This window comes from Salmo salar, chromosome ssa22, assembly GCF_905237065.1.
Source record: "Salmo salar chromosome ssa22, Ssal_v3.1, whole genome shotgun sequence".
In the NCBI taxonomy this organism is placed as follows: Eukaryota; Metazoa; Chordata; class Actinopteri; order Salmoniformes; family Salmonidae; genus Salmo; species Salmo salar.
In genome coordinates this window covers 16626947-16650434 of record NC_059463.1, presented here as the reverse complement: position 1 = coordinate 16650434, position 23488 = coordinate 16626947, and the positions used below count along the sequence as shown (strand labels likewise).

General features: G+C 42.5%; 1 protein-coding gene across 2 annotated transcripts in view; it reads left to right on the top strand.

Moving 5' to 3' along the window:
* LOC106582898 (protein NDRG3) overlaps window positions 1-23488 on the top strand; it is a 68656-nt gene that overhangs the window by 5522 nt on the left and 39646 nt on the right. The gene's annotated exons all lie outside the window — the stretch shown is intronic.

Below are 23488 nucleotides of genomic sequence, written 5' to 3'. Positions count from 1 at the left end.
AAATGAGGTGCATTACCGCCACTGACCTCGTTCATCTTCAGTCACCCACAATGGGTATAACCAATGAGGAGATGGGAGAGGCAGGACTTGCAGCGCGAGCTGCGTCACAAATAGAACTGACTTCTATTTTAGCCCTTGGCAACGCAGACGCTCATTGGCGCGCAACAATAATAACATAGATTTCTAAATTTATTTTGCGACGCAAGCGGTGTGGTCAGCCTGTCAGGCTGCTAAAATTCTTATCCATTAGATTCTCATATTAAGTGTACGGTTCTAGTAGTGACGTCTTCTAGCCTAGAGTATCAGACAACTTCACTGTTTGTGGTTCTTTTCTCACTCACTGGTTAGTATAGTTATGTGCTACGTCTCTCTATACACATCACTATTTTTTGTTTTTGTATGGCACAGTTTCACCTATTTGCCCTCAAGTGAAGTGATGGGTCTTTAGTTGCTGTAGTTGAATAGTGTGGATGTAATTTAAGCTTTGCTTGTCCCAGCAGTCCTTAGCAGTACCTGCTTTGCACAGCAGGTTCTTATTAAGTGGACCTATCAGAGGAAAGAGATGATGCACTGGTTCCTGTCCTGTGCCTATAGTTCTTGTAAAGGGGATTTGTAGTTGAACAAAAGAGAAGAGTAGTCGCGGATATAGTCAATCATAAATCATTTTGGTTTAATTACAAGTTGCAACAGGGATACCCTTCCAGCACATAAACAGAGAAAATCTCTAACTTTGCCAAGAAAGGCCCTGATATTCTAATTACACAGAACCAAGAAGTCAAAACAACTTTGTCAGCTGCTCCATAATCACAAAGTGTTCCACAGAATACAACAACAATCAATGTTCTTGGTACTTGGACCTCCAGTCTGGCGTCAGTCCCTATCTACAGATGAGTTTAACATAAAACATAAACAGAGTCTAGTGACCATCAACCAGTGACACATGAGTGTCACAAATAGAACACTTAATCATCTGAATTACATAGAGAAAACATAAGTATGCTAATCACTGTGTTAATTACTCTTAACTGAATATTAACTTGATTCATCTTAAATATTCCCCATTACAGTTCCCAGTTTTGGTCATTTGACATACCCATCAGAAGTGGCGTGCCAAATGGCCAATTCTGACATTTGGATACAGGGATTTCCATCGAAAAGGACCCATGAACACCAATGTGAAGTACATAGGAGCACATCAAATTGTGTGTCAAATGAAAGCTAAGAGTCTACATTTTTCGGACATTAAGGCATAGATACATTTTTCTAAAATGCTCCATTATAAAAATGAGGCATAAGTAAAGGCTTTTATTTTTGGATAAACAGATGGAAAACGGGTCTTAGAAAACATCTATCAGAAAAAGTCTCAAAAGGTATCAGAAATATATCAAAACCCATTAATGTCGACTATTTCAGCCACACCCATTGCTGGCAGGTGTATAAAATCGAGCACATAGACAAACAATGGCAGCAGAATGGCCTTACTGAAAAGCTCAGTGACTTTCAACGTTTTACCATCATAGGATGCCACCTTTCCAACAAGTCATTTCGTCAAAGTTTCTGCCATGCTACAACTGTAAGTGCTGTTACTGTGAAGTGGAAACGTCTAGGAGCAACAATAGCTCAGCCGCGAAGTGGTAGGCCACATGAGCTCACAGAACGGGACCGCCGAGGGCTGGTTTGGCAGATGCCAGGAGAGTGCTACCTGCCCGAATGCATAGTGACAACTGTCAAATTTGGTGGAGGAGGAATAATGGTCAGGGGCTGTTTTTCATGGTTCGGGGAAGGCCCCTTAGTTCCAGTGAAGGGAAATCTTAACCCTACAGCATACACTGACATTGTAGACAATTCTGTGCTTCCAACAGTTTGGGGAAAGTCCTTTCCTGTTTCAGTATGACAATGCCCCTGTACACAAATCGAGGTTCATACAGAAATGGTTTGTTGAGATTGGTGTGGAAGATCTTGACTGGCCTGCACAGAGCCCTGACCTCAAACCCATTGAACACCTTTGAGATGAATTGGAACGCCAACTACGAGCCAGGCCTCATCGCCCAACATCAGTGCCCGACCTCACTAATGCTCTTATGGCTGAATGGAAGCAGGTCCCCGCAGCAATGTTCCAACATCTAGTGGAAAGCCTTCCCAGAAGAGTGGAGGCTGTTGTAGCAGGAAAGGGGGACCAACTCCATATACATTCCCATGATTTTGGAATGAGATGTTTGACGAGCAGGTGTCCACATACATGTTTTCTTTGTTTCTGTTATCTGGTGGCCGAACCAAGAGTGTTAAAACAGTCTGAGTCTGTACTAACACATTCATAGAGGCTAACTGCTTTAGCGCCTATTGACAATAGTACCTTCTGGCTGGGCGAGTTTTGTTAAGATCCCCAACACTCTGAACGTTAAAACTCATCACATGCGGTACTGTTTTGGAAACGTAAAGTATGTATCTTTCCTATCAGTGAGAAATAATAATAATTAAAAAAACTAAAGGTTAAATTACTACACACCTTTTTATAGGGTTATTGTTCACACCCAGCCATATCGCCATGTTACAACACTGGTTTATGGAGGACAGGCTGCCACCTGTGCTATTTACACCTGTGTAACTGGGGAGGAAGTGTAGTTTGTCAACTGGAGGCACCCATAGCTGTATGGATCTGTGCTAAGCTGCTACCGTAAGTGTGCCTTTTTTTATTTGAAGAATTCTTTCTTGTTGACATGAAAGATAAGGGGCATATCAGCATATGTTTTGAAAACCATTCGGCAAGCGACGATTATTCACGTTTCGAAGCGGTGGAATTGTAGTTCGCACGCAGCCAACTGTGGGTGACGCTAACCGCTTCGATAGCTAAGTCTGGACAACCCCTCTCTCTCTCTCTGTCTCTCTCTGTCTCTTTCCAGTTAATGTCACCTCTCTCAGCTCTTACTGACACCTGCCCCCTCTCTTTAATTTACTGTAAGCAACATCCTCATCCACTGAGCACCGACCGACACCGGACATCCATGGTCATTGAAAAGTAGTTGACATTTGGTCAGTCCACCCTGGCCTTGATGTTAACGTCCACAGACGGATCGGACTGGACCAAATCTGAACCTATCAGTGACGTACAAGTATGTTTCACAAGTTTGGATAGCACAATACAGTAAAGAAAAGTATAGTATAGTAGAATACAGTATATTGTACTGTACTGTATTGAACTATACTCTACTTTATTGTAGTGAACTCTACCCTACTCTGCAGTGCAGTATTGTACTGTACTGTACTCTTCTGTTCTCTGCTGTGCTGCACTGTGATGTCCTGACTTGTGAAATATGAGGAGAATGACATTCATATTCATAATAATTATACATTTATTTGATCAGGGACCCAATTTGGTTACCGGGTGTAAATCCACTTCACTTACTCTTGTTAAATAACCCAAAAATATTTTTTTCAAACTGAAGGTGTCATGTCATAGCTGACACCCCATGCTTTCTGCAGACATCATTGAATCTTAAAACTGCTATATGAAACTTTTTGGGCGACCCAACAAAGTTCACATAGGAATGTGAGTTATAGATCTGTCATTCTCATTGAAAATAAGCCTTAAGAAGTGGTAGAGCTGTTCTATGTGTGCTATTTCTATGCTTCCTGTTTTTAAGTTTTGTTTTTGTCTTTTACTTTCTGTTTTGTACACCAGCTTCAAACAGCTGAAAATACAATATCTTTGGTTATGGAACATATACAGTACCAGTCAAAAGGTTTGGTCACACCTACTCATTCCAGTGTTTTTCTTTATTTTTACTATTTTCTACATTGTAGAATAATAGGGAAGACATCAAAACTATGAAATAACACATATGGAATCATGTAGCAACTTAAAAAGTGTTAAACAAATATATTTTATATTTGAGATTCTTCAAAGTAGCCACAGTTTGCCTTGATGAAAGCTTTACACACTTTTGGCATTCTCTCAACCAGCTTCATGAGGTAGTCACCTGGAATGCGCCTTGTTAAAAGTTAATTTGTGGAATTTCTTTCCTTCTTAATTAATGCGTTTGAGCCAATCAGTTGTGTTGTGACAAGGTAGGGGTGGTATACAGAAGATAGCCCTATTTGGTAAAAGTCCATATTATGGCAAGAACAGCTCAAATAAGCAAAGAGAAAAAACAGTCCATCATTCCTTTAAGATATGAAGGTCAGTCAATCCGGAAAAATCTCAAGAACTTTGAAAGTTTCTTCAAGTGCAGTCGCAAAAACCATCAAGCGCAACGATTAAACTGGTTTTCATGAGGACCGCCACAGGAAAGGAAGACCCAGTTACCTCTGCTGCAGAGGATAAGTTCATTAGAGTTGCCAGCCTCAGAAATTGCAGCTCAAATAAATGCTTCACAATTCAAGTAACAGACACATCTCAACATCAACTGTTCTGAGGATTCAGCGTGAATCAGGCCTTCATGGTCAAATTCCTGCAAAGAAACCACTACTAAAGGACACCAATAATAAGAAGAGACTTGCTTGGTCCAAGAAACACGAGCAATGGACATTAGACTGGTGGAAATCTGTCCTTTGGTCTGATGAGTCCAAATTTGAGATTTTTGTTTCTAACCGCCGTGTCTTTGTGAGATGCAGAGTAGGTGAACGGATGATCTCTGCATGTGTGGCTCCCACTGTGAAGCATGGAGGAGGTGTAATGATGTGGGGGTGCTTTTCTGGTGACACTGTCAGTGATTTTATTTAGAATTCAAGGCAAACTTAACCAGCATGTCTAGCACAGCATTCTGCAGCGATACGCCATCCCATCTGGTTTGTGCTTAGTGGGACTATCATTTGTTTTTCAACTGGACAATGACCCAACACACCTCCACGCTGTGTAAGGGCAATTTGACCAAGAATCACAATCAAATCAAATGTATTTATATAGCCTTTCTTACATCAGCTGATATCTCAAAGTGCTGTACAGAAACCCAGCCTAAAACCCCAAACAGCAAGTAATGCAGGTGTAGAAGCATGGTGGCTATTTAAAAACTCCCTAGAAAGGCCAAAACCTAGGAAGAAACCTAGAGAGGAACCAGGCTATGAGGGGTGGCCAGTCCTCTTCTGGCTGTGCCGGGTGGAGATTATAACAGAATATGGCCAAGATGTTCAAATGTTCATAAATGACCAGCATGGTCAAATAATAATAATCACAGTAGTTGTCGAGGGTGCAACAAGTCAGCACCTCAAGAGTAAATGTCAGTTGGCTTTTCATAGCCGATCATTGAGAGTATCTCTACCGGTCCTGCTGTCTCTAGAGAGTTGAGAACAGCAGGTCTGGGACAGGTAGCACGTCCTGTGAACATGTCAGGGTTCCATAGCCGCAGGCAGAACAGTTGAAACTGGAGCAGCAGCACGGCCAGGTGGACTCGGGACAGCAAGGAGTCATCATGCCAGGTAGTCCTGAGGCATGGTCCTAGGGCTCAGGTCCTCCGAGAGAAAGAAAGAAAGAAAGAGAAAATTAGAGAGAGCATACTTAAATTCACACAGGACACCGGATAAGACAGAAATATTCCAGATATAACAGACTGACCCTAGCCCCCCGACACATAAACTACTGCAGCATAAATACTGGAGGCTGAGACAGGAGGGGTCAGGAGACACTGTGGCCCCATCCGATGATACCCCCGGACAGGGCCAAACAGGCAGGATATAACCCCACCCACTTTGCCAAAGCACAGCCCCCACACCACTAGAGGGAAAACTTCAACCACCAACTTACCAACCTGAGACAAGGCCGAGTATAGCCCACAAAGATTTCCGCCACGGCACAACCCAAGGGGGGGGGGGCGCCAACCCAGACAGGAAGACCACGTCAGTGACTCAACCCACTCAAGTGACGCACCCCTCCTAGGGACGGCATGGAAGAACACCAGTAAGCCAGTGACTCAACCCCTGTAATGGGGTTAGAGGCAGAGAATCCCAGTGGAGAGAGGGGAACTGGCCAGGCAGAGACAGCAAGGGCGGTTCGTTGCTCCACAGCCTTTCCATTCACCTTCACACTCCTGGGCCAGACCACACTCAATCATAGGACCTACTGAAGAGATGAGTCTTCAGTAAAGACTTAAAAGTTGAGACCGAGTCTGCGTCTCTCACATGGGTAGGCAGACCATTCCATTTAAATGGAGCTCTATAGGAAAAAGCCCTGCCTCCAGCTGTTTGCTTAGAAATTCTAGGGACAATTAGGAGGCCTGCGTCTTGTGACCGTAGCGTACGTGTAGGTATGTACGGCAGGACCAAATCGGAAACATGGGTAGGAGCAAGCCCATGTAATGCTTTGTAGGTTAGCAGTAAAACCTTGAAATCAGCCCTTGCCTTAACAGCAAGCCAGTGTAGGGAGGCTAGTACTGGAGTAATATGATCAAATTTTGGGGTTCTAGTCAGGATTCTTGCAGCCGTATTTAGCACTAACTGAAGTTTATTTAGTGCTTTTTCCGGGTAGCCGGAAAGTAGAGCATTGCAGTAGTCCAACCTAGAATGGATTCATCTTTCTGCATCATATTTGGACAGAAAGTTTCTGATTTTTGCAATGTTACGTAGATGGAAAAAAGCTGTCTGTGAAACAGTCTTGATATGTTCTTCAAAAGAGAGATCAGGGTCCAGAGTAACACCGAGGTCCTTCACAGTTTTATTTGAGACGACTGTACAACCATCAAGATTAATTGTCAGATTCAACAGAATATCTCTTTGTTTCTTGGGACCTAGAACAAGCATCTCTGTTTTGTCTGAGTTTAAAAGTAGAAAGTTTGCAGCCATCCACTTCCTTATGTCTGAGACACAGGCTTCTGGCCAGTGCAATTTTGGGGCTTCACCATGTTTCATTGAAATGTACAGATGTGTGTCATCCGCATAGCAGTGAAATTTAACATTATGTTTTCAAATGACATCCCCAAGAGGTAAAATGTATTGTGAAAACAATAGTGGTCCTAAAACGGAATCTTGAGGAACACCGAAATTTACAGTTGATTTGTCAGAGGACAGACCATTCACAGAGACAAACTGATATTGTTCCGACAGATAAGATCTAAACCAGGCCAGAACTTGTCCGTGTAGACCAATTTGGGTTTCCAATCTCTCCAAAAGAATGTGGTGATCGATGGTATCAAAAGCAGCACTAAGATCTAGGAGCACGAGGACAGATGCAGAGCCTCGGTCTGTTGCCATTAAAAGGTAATTTACCACCTTCACAAGTGCAGTCTCAGTGCTATGATGGTGTCTAAAAGCAGACTGACGCGTTTCGTATACATTGGTTGTCTTTAGGAAGGCAGTGAGTTGCTGCGTAACAGCTGTTTCTTACATTTTTGAGAGGAATGGAAGATTCGATATAGGCCGATAGTTTTTTATATTTTCTGGGTCAGGATTTGGCTTTTTCAAGAGAGGCTTTATTATTGCCACTTTTAGTGAGTTTGGTACACATCCGGTGGATAGAGAGATTGTTCTTATTTTCCTCAATTAAGTTGGAAAGAGAGGATGATCGAGCAGCAGTGAGGGCTGTTCGATCCTGCACGGTACTGTCTTTCCAAGCTAGTCGGAAGACTTCCAGTTTGGTGTGGCGCCATTTCTGTTCCAATTTTCTGGAAGCTTGCATCAGAGCTCGTGTATTTTCTGTTTACCAGGGTACTAGTTTCTTATGACAAATGTTTTTAGGGGTGCAACTGCATCTAGGGTATTGCGCAAGGTTAAATTGAGTTCCTCAGTTAGGTGGTTAACTGATTTTTGTCCTCTGATGTCCTTGGGTAGGCAGAGGGCGTCTGGAAGGGCATCAAGGAATCTTTGGGTTGTCTGAGAATTTATAGCACGACTTTTGATGATCCTTGGTTGGGGTCTGAGCAGATTATTTGTTGCGATTGCAAACGTAATAAAATGGTGGTCCGATAGTCCAGGATTATGGGGAAAAACATTCAAATCCACTACATTTATTCCACGGGACAAAACTAGGTCTAGAGTATGACTGTGGCAGTGAGTAGGTCCAGATACATGTTGGACAAAACCCACTGAGTCGATGATGGCTCCGAAAGCCTTTTGGAGTGGGTCTGTGGACTTTTCCATGTGAATATTAAAGTCACAAAAAATGTGAATATTATCTTCTATGACTACCATGTCTGATAATAATTCAGGGAACTCAGTGAGGTACGCTGTATATGGCCCAGGAGGCCTGTAAACAGTAGCTATAAAAAGTGATTGAGTAGGCTGCATAGATTTCATGACTAGAAGCTCAAAAGACGAAAACGTTTTTGTTTTTTTTGTAAATTGAAATTTGCTATCGGAAATGTTAGCAACACCTCCGCCTTTGCGGGATGCACGGGGGATGTGGTCAGATGCCAGATGCTCTCGGGGTATGCGAGAACACGTGGGCAGACGAGGAGAGAGCAGTAGGAGTTGCAGTGTTATCTGTGGTAATCCATGTTTCCGTCAGTGCCAAGAAGTCGAGGTGCTGGAGGGTAGCATTGGCTGAGATGAACTCTGCCTTGTTGGCCGCAGACCGGCAGTTCCAGAGGCTGCCGGAGACCTGGAACTCCACGTGGGTCGTGCTCGCTAGGACCACCAGGTTAGAGTGGCAGTGGTCACGCGGTGTGAAGCGTTTGTGTGGCCTGTGCAGAGGGGAGAGAACAGGGATAGACAGACACATAGTTGACAGGCTACAGAAGAGGCTACGCTAATGCAAAGGAGATTGGAATGACAAGTGGACTACACTTCTCGAATGTTCAGAAAGTTAAGCTTACGTTGCAAAAATTTTATTGACTAAAATGACAAAGATGATACAGTACTGCTGGCTGGTGAAGTAGGCTAGCTAGCAGTGGCTGCGTTGTTGACTTTGTTTGAACGTGTAGCTGGCTAGGTAACCTATTTTCGTCGCGGGGGACGAAAATAGCTGGCTAGCTAACCTCGATAATTACTCCAAACTACACAATTATCAAACTATGACAAAGTCAACTAACACTGCACTAGTCAAATCGTTCCGTTGTAATGTAATAGTTTCTACAGTGCTGAGTGCTGCTAGTCAGTAAAGGTTGGCTAGCTAGCAGTGGGTTTGATGATGACTAGGTGTGTTGACTAAGTCTGGAGTCTGGACAACGGCGTCGCGTCGCAGCGCGGCTGGCTAGCTAACCTCGATAATTACTCTAAACTACACAATTATCTTAGATACAAAGACAGCAAAGACAGCTATGTAGCTAGCTAGCACTACACTAATCACTACACTAATCAAGTCGTTCCATTGTAATGTAATAGTTTCTACAGTGCTGCTAGTCGGTAGAAGTTGGCTAGCTAGCAGTGTTGACTAAGTTAGGAGGACGAAAACAGCTGGCTGGCTAGCTAACCTCGATAATTACTCTAAACTACACAATTATCTTTGATACAAAGACGGCTATGTAGCTAGCTAAGAAAAAATTGCTCAGATCAAACAAATCAAACCGTTGTAATGAATTGTAATATTACCTGTGGAGCGAAGCGAAGTGCGACTACCCGCTCCAAACCCGGAATTATTATTATTCTACAATGTAGAAAATAGTACAAATAAAGAAAAACCCTTCAATGAGTCGGTGTGTCCAAACTTTTGACTGGTATTGTATATTTCACAGCGGTTTAGATGGATCAATGATTCTCAGACTATACTGTACTTGCTTGTTTGGTCACATAAACTGAAATTAGGAAAACTATTCGAATTTTTGCAATTGGGGCAGCAGGTTTCCTAGTGGTTAGAGCGTTTGACTTGTAACCGAAAGGTTGCAAGATCGAATCCCTGAGCTGACAAGGTAAAAATCTGTCGTTCTGCCCCTGAACAAGGCAGTTAACCCACTGTTCCTAGGCCGTCATTGAAAATAAGAATTTGATCTTAACTGACTTGCCTAGTTAAATAAAGGTAAAATATTAAAAAAGGCAATGGCAGAGTGATTTCTGCATAGTGCATCTTTAATTCGGAACAGATATTTACGTTTTTAGGAAATGTGGTCACATAAACCTGAGAGATTTTGCCGTAATTCTGTTACCAACGTTTGCATCTGCACAGTTCTTCCACAAAATTTAGTTTTTGTACATTTTTCAGTGGAAATTGTTAAAAATAGTCGTTGTGCATGGAGTTGTATAGTTTGTTAAACTTTTGAAGTACATGGTTTTTGTTTTAAGGGGGGAAAAAAACATAGGCATACTATATGTCCCTAAATCAATATTCTGTTAAGCCTCTATTGTATTAGCCTAGTCAACAAACATCAAAGACAAATATACATGAGTATAGACTGGTGGGTCGTGACCAACTTTGGGGCAAGACAGACTGGGTTGGCTTTCAATCGAAACAACTCACGACTCGTAGCCTTTTGCGTTGCACGTGCATCAATACCGGGATGTTGTCAACTAACCTGTCTTAACATCCATTTACCAAAGGGGACTATTCAACATTATATTCAGGATGCCGTTCACATCCCACCGTCCTTTCTCCATTTTGGAATGTGTTTTAGTAACTGTGTTCTACTGAAATCCAGTGGTAATCTTTGGATACCAGGGGAAGACGATCTCTTGGAGAGAAACCACAGAAGCTCCTCAAAGAGGAGTACAAACAATTGACTCACCTCCAGGGAGCTGATTCTGATGCTCAACGAATTTAGCTGAAAACCTTAGCATCCTATCCTTGTTGCCAAACTGTAAAGGGGATTTTCAGGTGAACAAAAGAGAGGGGCAGTCACAGATATTGTCAATCATAAAACATTTTGGTTTAATTACAAGTTGCAACAGGGAGACATTTTCTCTCTTTCTATGCTGGAGGCGTCTCCCTGTTGCAACTTGTAATTAAACCAAAATGTTTTATGATTGACAATATCTGTGACTGCTGTTCTTTTATTCACTTGAAGATCCCCTTTACACTTATTCAAAACCTGGGTCTATACGTAAATGGTCAGTTTTACTACATTGTAATAACACTCATACTAGTTAGGCCTATACTCCACTACTGTACTCTAGCCGAACAAACTGGACATAGTAAACCTCTCTGAACCTCTGTACAGTCTCATCCATAGTCATATGAAGCTCTGGGGTATCCTTTCCTCACAAAGCCAATCTCTTGGATCACACCTCTGGGAGCTCTCTCTCTCTATTTATCAGCGTCAGCAGTAGCAGCAGCAGCAGCAGGTGGTGAGAGAGGGAGCACAGGTGGCCGGCTTGTTGATCCAGGAAGATGGATAGAGTCCAAGCCAGCCCTCTGGATGCCCTGTGCTGTCCTTCACTGCTGCCCGGGTTCATTTTCACAGTCGCACACATACAGACACACACATGAATGCACGACATGTACACACACATATAATACATAATATTCACACGCACCTGTGCTGCAGTGAACTAATAGGAGACGCCAGACTAGGGCCGTTGTGGTGACTGTATTACCGCCACACCGACAGTCACAAGTCATGAAGGCAGTCAAATTCCACGGTAATTAGGCTTCTCCAAGCTGTGATGCTGCTGCTGGTAGGCTACTAATGACCAAACTTACTAACTGCCTGGTACTCTGCACTCCATTGTCCCTCAAAACACTCTGACATCAGTGCAAATGTTATAGAAAATCTAATCAAACACTTTGTGAGAGCCCATGATCTCATGTTGCGCAACATTTCTATAGGCTACGCAATTGCGTAAGAAAACAGAGTGATTGCCTCTACTAAAAATAGAGGAGGACCCCATCAGCTTTCTATAGGCTAGACCTACTATATTTATTTCTCAACTTTTCATTGCTTATATTTACAACAGGAGTATAGCCTACCTGGCTGGCATGAAAGTGAACCATGCAAAAAGCATCTTCCATTCGCAATTTAAGTGCATAGATGACATATCTTTTCCCACTGCATAATGGTCCTTTCTAAATCAAAACAAATTTCACACACATATTAGTATTAGTATAAGACAAGATTAAATCAAGAATAGTCTGATGGGTGACAATATTAGTCTATGACTAGTGAATGATATATTATCACTTGTGAATGATGCCCAGCATAAGAAACAATGTTGATTTTTTTTTTGCGACCTTTTTCGAGTCATATTCGCGCATTAATCCGCTTTACAAGGGGTGTAGAGCCTAACTGGCATACATAAGCAGCGTGTGAGTTTCAAGTTTGGGGAAGATCATTTTCACCATAAAAATGCACCTTTTATAGTAAAAGCATTACATGCATAGTTGCATTTGCGGTCCCTTTTGTTAATGGTGTTTTCCTCGCTTATAGCCTACTACCATGTGTGCATGATAGTTTATCAACATTTTAAGCTAAATGTTCTTATCTGTTGCGTCAGCCACATTGCACAATTTTTTTGGGGGGGATGCTTGTGGTTGTATTAATTTGGGATCCAGACTATGTTTGGAATATTTATTTCTCGCACAGAATAGAATAGGTCAACTTTTGTACTATGGGGGATAGTAGATTGACATAGGCTAGTGCTTTTACTGTTTGTTAGGCCTACTCATCTTGTTGGCTGACAACAAGTAAATGTGGACAGTTCTTTCAATATCTTCAATATACTCTAAGGAACTGGATAAGGATGCACGGAGTTGTGTACCAGATGTGTCTGTCTTCACTTGTAGAGAAAACCCGATCACGTGATGGAGGGCCATGTGAGTGAGAGGTGATTCAGAACGCTAAGCACTCAGGGAGAAGGGCACAACGGCCACTGGCCGCAAAAGGCATGGATTTTTTTAGGGTGCTTTACGCCCACACAAAGGGGATACCGCCGTGAAATTCTAGGCATTATCAAGTGCTTGTCAAATTGTGAATGAGTGACTGATGTATTGTGTACAGCCTACGCAAAAAATTAACACAGAACCCAAACCGGCTGCGTGCGTGCACCATCATGCATAAATGTATTTTGTCCCCCCACACCAAACGCGATTACAACATACAGGTTAAAATATCAAAACAAACTGTGAACCAATTATATTAACTTGGAGACAGGTCTAAAAGCATTAAACATGTATGGCAATTTAGCTAGCTATCTTGCACTTGCTAGCTAATTTGTCCTATTTAGCTAGCTTGCTGTTGCTAGCTAATTTGTCCTGGGATATAAACATTAAGTTGTTATTTTACCTGAAATGAACAAGATCCTCTACTCCGACAATTAACCCACACATAAAACGGTCAACCAAATCGTTTCTAGTCATCTCTCCTCATTCCAGGCTTTTTCTTCTCTTGACTTTATATTGCGATTGGCAACTTTCATAAATGAGGTGCATTACCGCCACTGACCTCATTCGTCTTTCAGTCACCCACGTGGATATAACCAATGAGGAGATGGCATGTGGGTACCTGCTTCTATAAACCAATGAGGAGATGGGAGAGGCAGGACTTGCACCGCGATCTGCGTCAGAAATAGAACTGACTTCTATTTTAGCCCTTGGCAACGCAGACGCTCGTTGGCGCGCGCAATAATTGAATAACATAGATTTCTACATTTATTTTGCAATGCTCACGCACGCGACGCGAGCGGTGTAGTTAGCCTGTAAGCAGAGCTCGTGCCTTTAAAGCGACTAAAAAAATCATCATTAGAGTCGCATCATGCAGCCTTACAATGTATTAAAAATCAAAACATATACCCCAACGTTTGTAGAACAACTAAAGTTACATTGATAACTCTAAGCATATATTTATACCTATTTTTTTGTTAACCGCTCAACACAGAATAGCCGTACGTGCGCATTCCCTCATCGTTTGGAGAAAATATCCATTCTATTTTTTTGTTCAATTGTATTCTTCATACTATAAAATAATGCCATGGACTTCTAAGCACATCTTGCCTGCTAATTGAACTAGGGTAGCTATAGCCAGGACCTAACGTTAGGAGAACTCAGAGTATGCGGTTCTGTTCTACTCAGAGTATGCGGTTCTGTTCTTCTGAATTAGACTACATTTTCTTCATGTCATGTTTCTTTAGACCTGTCTAAAATAAATAATGGGTTTATTGTGAAGGTGTAGGATATATTACTTGGATTTATTAGACTTTTTAAAAATGTACACGTTCCAAAGGTCTTCATCATGTGTTGAAGCCAAGAGATGCTAAATGTGTTTATGTTAATTAACGGTCAATTACCGTGAGACAGTTATTTGCTTAACAATCGCCAGCTGACGATTTTGTGACAGCTATAGCCCTACACCAGACCAGATACTTTCCTCAGTCGACATCTGGGTATCTACGCTGTTGGATATTCTCAACAAGGTGTTAAGGTGTCTGGGAGAGTGTCCAGTGACTGCATTTACTGTATATTTCTGACCGATTTAAGATCTATGGATTGGACACTAATGGATGGATGTATAGTCCTCATTATTTTTCCTCTTCATGGGAAGACTGTTCTTCTTTTGTGTTAATTTTGTTTCTACTTTATCTATTATATTTTGTTTTATATATTTTTACGTTTACTTGTTCATAAGTGTTTTGTCCGTCTGTTATTGTGATACTTTTGCCTGTGTGTCTCAGCTTTTGTGGGTTACATCTAGAGATTTCTCATGTTCTGTATCTAAAGCACCACTTGGGAGGCCTTTGCTCCGTTCAACAAAACACTTCAGCAACCGATCGATGATTGTGGTCAGGCTCCCCCCGTACATAAATATCCACTACAAAGTCAGCCTTCTAGAGAAGGGAGTCAAACGATGGAAGGTTATAGACAGGGTAAAGAGTATAAGGATTTTGTCCTTGGCTTCTTTTAACAGGCCCAGAAAATGTAATACCCAACCAGTTGTAATTGCAGAGATGCAAATATGACGCCCCAGTGAATTGAACTCCTCCTAGGGCTGTTTCTGTGAGTGCAGCTAAACTGAGAACAAGAGGAACATAACAAACATCAAACAATCATTTACTAAGTGAATGGCACTCAGTGAGATTGGGCCTGTGCTTGAGCAGCAGCTCCCCAGTGAGTCGTGACCCTGCTGTCTGTGGAATGTATGTAGACCACAGGATAGATCTGGGCATTTCCATGTAAAAGGACCCATGTGAAGTTCATAGGAGCATGTGAAATGAAAGCTAAGAGTATATTTTATTTAGAAATTAAGGCATATATACATTTTTCAACCATTTAACATCCTAAAAATGTTGATTTAAGGAAATGCTTTGGTTTCTGGTCCAATCTTGGAAAAGGAGTCTTGGACAACATCAACCAGAAGAAATCTTAAGGTATCAGAAATACATCAAAAACAGTGTTGAAGTAAAGACTCCTGCCAACTAATATCAACACTTATATTTAGTTTTGGAGATATTATTTGCCTTCTGTAAGCTTAAGAAACATTGCATTGTGCCTTGTAATTCCATTACCAAAAACCCATATATATTATCTAATTTCTCTACCTCATGAGGGGGAGGATAATGAAAGTTCACAAAGTAACAAGTAAAGGTAGACCTACCAATTAGTTCTAGCCTGCTGTGACACAGGCTGGGATCGAGTGGCGCAGTGCCTTAGACTGCTGCGACACTCGGGGGGGGTGGGGGGGTACTGTAACAAGCATCCTCACCCACTGAGCACTGACCGACACCAACGTCCATGGATGGTGAAAAGTAGTTGAAATTTGATCAATCCACCCTGGCTGGACCAAATCCTAACAAATCATAGACCTCTGTTTCACAAGTTTGGACACCACTGTACATTACTGTACTACAGTAGAGTTCAGCACAGTATAAAACAGAAAAGAAAAGTACTGTAGAGTACTTTACTGCTGAGCTGTACTGGGATGTCCAAACTTGTGAAACATACACTTCTGTGATTTGTTTCAGATTTGATCTTATCTGGACCAACCAAATGTGGTCTTGTCTGGGGGCGGAGTTCATTACAATAATAACTCATGTGTATAATAATACCCAAATATGCAAAGGAAGGATATTGCATGTAAACTCTCCTTCCAGACTCACATCAAACATCTCCAATCCAAAGTTAAATCTAGAATTGGCTTCCTATTTCGCAACAAAGCATCCTTCACTCATACTGCCAAACATACCCTCGTAAAACTGACCATCCTACCGATCCTCGACTTCTGCGACGTCATTTACAAAATAGCCTCCAATACCCTACTCAACAAACTGGATTCAGTCTATCACAGTGCCATCTGTTTTGTCACCAAAGCCCCATATACTACCCACCACTGCGACCTGTACGCTCTCGTTGGCTGGACCTCGCTTCAGAATCGTCGCCAAACCCACTGGCTCCAGGTCATCTACAAGACCCTGCTAGGTAAAGTCCCCCCTAATCTCTGCTCACTGGTCACCATAGCAGCACCCACCTGTAGCACGCGCTCCAGCAGGTATATCTCTCTGGTCACCCCCAAAGCCAATTCCTCCTTTGGCCGTCTCTCCTTCCAGTTCTCTGCTGCCAATGACTGGAACGAACTACAAAAATCTCTGAAACTAGAAACACTTATCTCCCTCACTAGCTTTAAGCACCAGCTGTTAGAGCAGCTCACAGATCACTGCACCTGTACATAGCCCATCTATAATTTAGCCCAAACAACTACCTCTTCCCCTACTGTATTTATTTATTTATTTATTTATTTATTTTTGTCCTTTGCACCCCATTATCTCTATTTCTACTTTGCACTTTCTTCTACTACAAATTTACCATTCCAGTGTTTTACTTGCTATATTGTATTTACTTTGCCACTATGGCCTTTTTTTTGCCTTTACCTCCCTTATCTCACCTCATTTGCTCACATTGTATATATCCTTATTTTTCTACTGTATTATTGACTGTATGTTTGTTTTACTCCATGTGTAACTCTGTGTTGTTGTATGTTGTCGAACTGCTTTGCTTTATCTTGGCCAGGTCGCAGTTGTAAATGAGAACTTGTTCTCAACTTGCCTACCTGGTTAAATAAAGGTGAAATAAAAAATAAATAAAAAATATCCCAAATGATGCATTTCTGTATAGTACAGATCAGGGAGCCATGATATAATTATGTAACTGGATGTAAATCCACTTCACCTACTGTAGTTCTATAACCTAAATATTTCATAGAGGACAGCCCATTCTCTCTGCAGACATCTTTTCATCTTAATTCACAGCAGATATTTAAGAGTTTGAGGAAAATGTGATCACATAAAAAAAATGGATGGGAGATTTTACTGTAATTCTGTTACCAAACTTTGAATTGGCACAGTTCTTCCAGTAAATGTGTTTTTGTGAAATGTTCTGTGTAAATTGTTCAAAGTAGTCCTTGTGCATAGAGTTATATGGTTTGTTGAACTTTGAAGTCAATGGTTTTTGTTTGTCATACATTTTAAGTAAAAGGTCTGAGTCAAGGCGTAATGCCGTTGTCATGGAATTGCCCATCTGTGGGTAGTGTATGTACAGAAAAGATCTGTGCTCAAGAAGGCATTCTTATCTCACATAGTGTTTTTAGTTCCTGTTACTGTACTTTGTCTTAAATGATCTAGACCTTAGACCTTTGGAGATATTTGAATGGTCAGCTTTCAGGGTTTTGCCTCAACAATACTGAGGACATTTTACACTGTTGAACCCAGCTGTGGTTGATAAATTGTTTGGGTTGGTCTGATGAGCGGTTTTATGTATATTATCATGAAAAGGTCATTGGTCGTCATGGCGTCACCGGTAGGGCTGCATGGAGGGGGGTGACTGCCCCCTTTTGTAGGCGACCAGGAGAGGAGCGACGGCGCCAGTGCTGTTCTGGGAGGGTCCACCTCTGTCTGTCTCAGATTGAGTTGTCATGATATGTCACAGTGACAGTCAGCCATGGCCGTGTGATGGCTCTATCAGGAGAAAGGCTAAACCCTATTTGGTTAGACCAACAGGCTGCTCACCACAGATCCATACATTTCTACAGACTGACCTAGACCCAACCCACCTACCTGCGATCCACATGGAGATACTCTCATATGCCTGTGTTGAATAAAGAATACCACCTTGAATTGTTTTCTATTTAATAGTCTCGCAGAGAGAATGGGTGTGTGACAGTGTCTTGGTTATCTCTGAGTGTGAGCCTTGCTGTTTCGTTGTCACACTAACATGTACCGATGACCTTGTGGTTCTGTCATCCATCTTTGGGCCAGTGTTCTGCCCTGTAGTGTAGACACACCAGACCCCTGGATCCTGTAAACCTGTTATGTGGAGTAAGGTTCACCGTGGCACACCTCTGACCTGAACCCCGCCTCATCTGCTCTCGTGCTCTCTCGTGCTCTCTCGTGCTCTCTCGTGCTCTCTCGTGCTCTCTAGTTCTCTCTAGTTTCTCTCTCTCTCTCTCTCTCTCTCTCTCTCTCTCTCTCTCTCTCTCTCTGCCCTTCTCTTTACCTCTGGCTCTCCCTCTGTCCTGCCTCTCCACTCCTGTCTGAACAAGTAAGCAGTGCTAGGAATCCCCCACAGACCATCCCTACCAGCTCCTTGGCGGGGCAGCCTGCGAACAGGGTGGAGTGGGGCGTTCAGGCACAGACAGTCGAGATTCTATTAGCAGCACTTGGAACAGACACGTCAGCCGGTCCATTCAGCCTTATTTATAGCAGGAGTAGCATCACTGGTAGTGTCCTGGACAATGTTATAGATTGTAGCAGATTTATTGGGAGTCATTCATCTGTTGTCATTCCGCTCAGTAGTATATTTTCTTTAAGTTGCCCCTGTGCGTTTTGCGAGGGCTGTGTTGGGTCGTATTGATTTACCAATGATGATAGTGCGTGCCAGTTGCCATTGTCAGAATGGAAGGGCAGTGTCTCCATTCTCTGATTTTTAATCTGTTTAATAGTCCTTTGGAACGTCAGATACACCTCCAGGTTGTTTACCTGGTTGAGTCGTTTTGTTCTATTTCAATCTGTGGGTGTAACGTCATGAGAACAGTGCATACAAGTAGAGCGTTTTCCACCGCTAGTGTTGAGTCAGAGGTTCTGTGCCATCTTCATGCTCTATAATCAACCCCCTTGATGTAACAGGGGTATCATTGCTTTTCTGGCCTCGGAGAGAGCATAAGACACTGCAGAATCAAATCACATCGCTCTATAAGTGCAGTGTAGTGCTCAGTCCACCACATGACTTATACATGAACACCAAAATAGACATTCCTGAGTCAGGAGAGGCTGAGGGTGTAGGCCACACACTGAGAACATAGAGAGACTTACTCATGGGCAATTCCATGGTAATGGAATTACACTCAGACCTTTTCACTTTAATATGTATACCAAACAAAAACCATAGATTTCATAGAACTCTATGCATAATGACTCCTTTTAACAATCTCCACTGAATATTTTATGAAAACACATGTACAGGAAGAACTGTGCCTCTGTTTGGTAACAGAGTAACAGGGAGATTTTACCGTAATTCTGTTACCAGAAAATGTTTTTTATTTATTCATTACTGAGTCAATTGTTCACAGTGGTCATTGTGGATAGAGTTGTATGGTTTATTGGTTTTGAAATACATTTTAAAGTGAGTCTCAGCGTGATTCTGTTGTCGTGGAATTGCCCTCATACAATCTGCTCTCAATGACACTCAGGATCTACGTCATGATGCAGTATTTATGGTTTAGACATATACTTCCTTTAATTTCATGTTTAAATGGAGTTTTCCAGTTTGCTATTTGCAGTGGGGAAAAAAGAGTGCTCGACAATGACTCTCTCAAAGTAGACTGCTGGACAGGTTTTTTTAGTGTGGTAAAATTAGCATCCCTTAGAATTTGTGACATAATGATTTGTGCGCATGCATGTTGGGGGGGGAGGGGGGGGGTGTATTGGAAACCTGCTGATGATGCCAACTGATACAAGGTCTTAAATCAATATGAGAAATGCCTTTTTTAATCTCATAAGTACATTAGCAGATAAAGTGCCCCCGCAAGGTATAATGCAATTCTTTAAAAGCCCTCTAAGAATAATGAGAGGTCTTGCAGCGGATGTTCCAAAAGAGAGCGACTTGACAGAGCGCGTGTGTGTGCCCCTGTGTTTTGTTTGAATACGACAGGGTTGCCCAGTCCTTAGTGACTTTAGAGAGGGGGATGAGGCTCCCCTTTTGGCAGACAGATAAGCGCAGTGACGGCTGTGTGCCAGTGAGGGCTCTGATAATGAACTGAACCTCGACCAGTTCTGACACACACACACACACCGGTGACTGTGTTTTGAGTTATTGCTTGTATGAGGGTCAGGAAGTTAAATCTTTGAGAGTGTCTGTGTGGTTGTGTTTTCCAAAATGAAAGTGACAGGTTTAGACATTGAAGTCATTATAAATGAACAATGTATTGTGTATTTGGCTGTTAATCCTTCAAAGATCCAGAGAAGTGCTTGGCATTATGTGGGCTCAGTTCCAGATTATTCCTAACACGCTAACCCAGGCTGCTACTTTTGGTCAGAGAACGAGGGAAAATCTCTTCATTTCACAGAATTATACTCTGGGATGGATTACGCCTTTCTTGCACTGACACTTGCATTTGTCTTTTGTCACTAGCACTAACTTGGCTGATAGCTCCTTTATTGAGGAAAGGTTTTAAGGATGACTGTGGGCTGGGTGGTAGCCTAGTGGTTAAGAGGTTGGTCCAGTAACCAAAAGGTTCCTGGTTCAAATCCCCGAGCTGACAATGCAAAAATCTGTCGACGTGCCCTAGAGCGAGGAATTGAACCATGTAAGTCGCTGTGGATAAGAGTGTTTAGATATAAAGATCAAATATGTGTGGTTGTCTCGTCTAGCCACCTTAACATGAATGCACCAACTTGAAGTTATACACAGACTAAGCGCTCTAAACAGTGTGGAGGAGGGCACCGAGTGGAGCAGCCAGGGCAGATGTTTATAGTGAGATGTTCCTGGTTTGTACTTTTTCAGAAGGTGGCCATGACAGGACCATTGAGTCACATAAAAGAAAGCAGGCATGGGATCTGGTATCAATTGTTGGCTGGGAGGGCAGCGTGCGCATCCCAGGAATTTGGCTTGTTTTGCTCGTTTTATTTATTTTTATGCCTGACTACCAATCCAAAACACCTTCCCCACACACATAGGATTCTCTGTTCTTTAATTGGGACTGTCATTAAAGTTATTTGGCCAAAAATGAAACGGGACAGCCAGAAAACCGACAGTCCCTCTATTTCAGCTTGTTGTCAGGGCTGCTCTCGCAGTAGATCCTTCAGCCACAGGGGACCTTAAGATAGGTCAAATCAGGGTCACCATGGTAACATACAGGCAGGTTGGTTAACTCAGGGTCACCGTTGTGACAATACGGTAGGTCAAATTAGGGTCACCATGGTAGTGTCTAGGTAGGTAGGAATAAGGTCACCATGGCAACATGTAGGGGAATAATTCAGGGCCACCATGATGGCGTTTTAAGGAAGGCTACCTCAGAGTCAGCATCATGACTAGGTTCTCAGAAAAATGTGATCCATCATTGGACCCTCTCCCAGACTGCACTGCTCTTCAAGGTGAGATGAAGATAGATAGAGGGGGAGGAGTGTGAATGCGTCCTCTCCATCGATCATTCAGCACCGGCTGCTGACAAGGCAGCTACAGGACTCCCTTTTGTTTCGCGCTGGCGCGTGTCTCAGCACGAGGCTAAAGCTAATAACACCTCTGACCCCCAGCTAGCCCAGGTCAGAGGGCAGGACATCAACGGTGGGTTCTCCTTTAGACCAGTGGTGTTTCAGTCACACAGGATGGAAGACGAGGAACAGAGGAATACACAGTCAGACATTTTAAAATAGGACTATTTTAACTCTTAAATTCCTATTAAGTAGTATATTCCCAGGACTTTAGTAGTATATTGCCTGGTAGCTGGGGTGAACACTGAGCTTTCTTCAGTTTTGTGGCTGTGGATTTCCAGACAATTATGCATCTCATTATACTTTTTTAGCTGTTTCCACCATTTCCCCTTCCCCCTTCCTCCATATTTATCCATGCACTTGGCATGTTCTTAGAATAGTCTGATAAAAGAGGCATTTAACCAAATGTGACCATCTCTCTAATGGACTAACAGTCAAATATGTTCCACAGAGAGCAAACGCATGCCTTGTCTATCCATCTGTCCTCTCGGCTATCTCCTCTTAACTCTCATTGCCTGAATAATCTCTGAATGACTGTATCTGAAGTGTCTTACATGGCACTGTGGATGAATGTGACCACAGGGAAGGAGTTAGATGATTTAGCGTTTCCTTCCAGACCTACACTGCCCCGATCTGTTAATCCCATTATAGTCTATCTCTTCCCCTTGTCTCTTTGGCTCTCATTTGCCCCAAGGGGCTCCTAGCTTAGAATAAACATCGCTGGCTTTGTCTCTATGGCAACCGCAGCACACTGCGTACAGTAGAATGTGAATCTGTTGGAGACGGAGGTGCCTAGTCGTGACCTGGTGTTCTTATAGTTAACATGGGACAGGGTCGGGCCATAGAACATATACAGTACAATAAAATATAATACCACTTCCTATTGTGGGGTAGCTCTTAGGGATTTATCCCCCCCCAAATGAGAGAGGGCAATTCCACGGTAACTGAATTATGCCAAACAAAATTTTAACAAACCATACAACTCTCTGCACAATGACTACTTCGAACAATTTACACAGTAAAAAAAAAATACATTTACTGGGAAAAACTGTGCAAATGCGAAGTTTGGTAACAGAATTAAAGTAAAATATCCCTGTTATTCTGTTACCAAACTTTGTATCTGCACAGCACTTCCTGTAAATGTGTTTTTATCAAATATTCAGTGGAAATTGTTAAAAGTAGTCATTGTGCATGGAGTTCTGTGGTTTGTTAAACGTTTAAATTAATGGTTTTTGTTTATTATACATTTTTATAGTGAAACATCTGGGTCTCAGTGTAATTCCATTTACCATGGAATTCCCAAGAGCAATTGTTTGTCAGGTAACCCAGTACGGGTCAAAGGAGTTGAGGTGTGAAATGAACCTGTCTGTCTGACATTAGGGTATAAGCCTGACCCTGCCCCCTGGGGGCTACGTTAGCCGATTAGAAGGCTATGATTACAGTTGGCCTTTGCTACCGGCCCACTTTCTGTGTCAGCCAGAGGAAGTGTTGGATTGATCCGGCCAATACGCTCAATCCGCTCAAGCATGCAGAATATCTGTTTTTCTTTTTCTAGCTTCTTGTCAAAATATTATTTAGTTCCTTTGAGTCGGATTTGTCAACAGGATTGCTGGGCATATTTTCACCCTGCTAAGTACCGTCGACGCTTGATGTGCAGGCATAAGCTACCGTTTTGCTTACTTTTATGTGATGGAACGTCCAGTCTGTTTCAGGAAGGCAGTGAAGTCTTGCCACGGGGATATATTATGTTATGTATATTATATTTCACTCAGACGGAGGCTATTTACACTGGTCATGCACTATAGCAGGTCTAAGAACAGCCTAATGGTTCCTGCTGACTCAAACTGGGACGACGTCATCTGTGGAGTGGCGCTGTTCTGGTTGGTTGAGTTCCAGGCAGTCCAAGCAAATCACCAACCCACCCTGAAGGTTAAATGCTACCTCAGCTCAAGGTTGTCAGAGGCGGGCCCTGACACAGGAAGTGATTGTAGTACTGGAACTCCCATTG